Genomic DNA, 2,200 nt, shown 5'->3' with positions numbered 1-2,200 from the left:
CAAAAATATTTTGGCCTTTTAGTTTCAAACCTTTACATTGCTCATATTATCTTAATAGAGTTGATAGGCTTTAGAAGACCATCCTAATGGAATCACTGGACTCCTAAAATTAGAATGCTAGTAATGTTTTTTTAAGAGTCTAGGAAGTATATAATACTATGATCTATCCTATTAAATACCTTTGTATTATAAGGTTTGAGTCACTACAAAAGTATTTCCTACATTTGTGTAACATTAGTGTAAGATGAATCCTTTGATACATTACTAACCATACACTCTGCTCAAGTGTTTGTACACATAAGGCATTCAAATGGTTTTAATGAATATAGATTCTCTGGTGTCTAATTTGATGGGATTTCTGGCTGAAAGCCTTCCTGCACAGTACACTGATAAGGTTTTTCACCAATGTGGATTCTCATGTGTAAAGCAAGAGTTAAAAACTGAGAAAAGGCCTTCCCACATTCATTGCAACTACAGGGTTTCTCATCCATATGGCTCCTCGTGTGCATCATAAGAGATGAACTCTGACAGAAGACTTTCCCACAGATTTTACATTTATAGGGTTTATCAACTGTGTAAATTCTCACATGTACAATGAGTAATATAATTCAAGAAAAGGCTTTCCTGCACTTAATATACTCAGGATTTTTCACCCGTGTTGGTATTGTGATGTTTGATGAGGTACTTTTTTTTTTGCCTGAAAATCATTCCACATTCATTACACTTATAGGGCTTCTCTCTGATATGAATTTTTTCATGCTCAGTCAGATTTGATTTGCCACTGAAGGCTTTTCCACAATCCTTACATGTATATGGTTTCTCTCCAGTATGACTTCTCTGGTGTCTGATGAGGCTTGATTTCTGAATGAAGGTTTTCCCACACCCTTTACATTCATAAGGCTTCTCTCCAGTACGGATTCTCTGGTGTATACTGAGGTGTTCTTTCTGGCTAAAAACCTTACCACACTCATTACATTTAAAAGGTTTCTTCCCACTATGGATATTCTGGTGTTTAATGAGGTACTGCTTCTGGCTGAAGGCACTTCCACACTGATTACATTCGAATGGTTTCTCTCTGGTATGAATTTCCTCATGTTCTTTGAGATATGATTTGCCATTAAAGGCTTTCCCACACTCTTTATATGCATATGATTTATTCCCTGTGTTTCTCTGATTTCTAATGATGGTTGTCATGGGAATTGGAGTTTTCTTAGATACACTGGGTCTCTCTTCAGTATGTTGTTTCTAATGAGAATGGAAGTTTCCTTTCTGGCTGAAGGCTCTATCATGTTCACCACACTTGTATGATTCCTTCCATGCACAACTTCTCAGATGTGGAGTTAGTGACAAGGCTTGAGAGAACTCTTCAACACATCTGGTGCACTCATGTGACTTCTCTCCCCTATGCATTTTCTTATGTTCCACAAAGTTTTGTTCCAGGTTAAAGAATTTCATCATGCAGAAGATCTGACTCAGACTGAAAGCTTCCCAACATTCGGTTTCACACAAGGATTCTCTCCTATCATCTACTGAGATTGGATGAAAGCTTTGCCACATTCACTAAATACAATTTCTTTTTAAAGTTAGGGAAACCAGGTATATGAAAGACTTTTTACATGAGTAACCAGAGATGTGGTTATGAGGGATTGAAATACAGAACAGTCTTTGTATTAATGTCTTTTTTCTTACAGTTTCTCTCATGGTCATAAATAATGAATGTGGGTAAACCACAGTTCAAATTCTCATCAACTAAATCCCATATATACGAGGAACTTTTGCAGAAACAATGTCTGTGCCCAGGGGAAATACTTTGTTTTCTAGGTTTTCTGAATTCGGTGTTAGTCTATTTCTACACAGAAAGATGAGACTTAACTCACATGTCTTTCATTCTGTGTCTGGAAGGATCTGTGTATAAACTCCAGAGTTTCCTTCTGTAAATTGATGTTTCTTCTCAGACACCTAGGGTTTTGTTTGAACTGCAGACTTTTAACTTGAAATGAGTAACGTGAATCAGGAGTCAGATGTTATCTCTGCAAATCAAAGCAGAGGCTGCAATTCATACTAAAGGCTCAGCACTCAGAAAAGTTTGGAGGGTAGAGAAACTTCCGGTCCCGGAGGTATACAGGAAGCTGGTCCATACAAAGGCGATGATGCCAAGCCACAAAGCCTGTGCCTGTGCACCACTCTTGGTTATTAAATG

The 2,200-nt window shown here is 37.5% G+C and overlaps 1 pseudogene; it reads right to left on the bottom strand.

Annotated features, from left to right (window-relative positions):
- Positions 1 to 316: 316 nt before the first annotated feature.
- Positions 317 to 1,455, bottom strand: LOC143438351 (uncharacterized; annotated as a pseudogene).
- Between the last annotated feature and the right edge of the window lie 745 nt (positions 1,456 to 2,200).

Source organism: Arvicanthis niloticus, chromosome 25 (genome assembly GCF_011762505.2).
Source record: "Arvicanthis niloticus isolate mArvNil1 chromosome 25, mArvNil1.pat.X, whole genome shotgun sequence".
In the NCBI taxonomy this organism is placed as follows: Eukaryota; Metazoa; Chordata; class Mammalia; order Rodentia; family Muridae; genus Arvicanthis; species Arvicanthis niloticus.
Note: the sequence above shows the minus strand (reverse complement) of the source record. Positions and strands in the feature narration are given on the sequence as shown.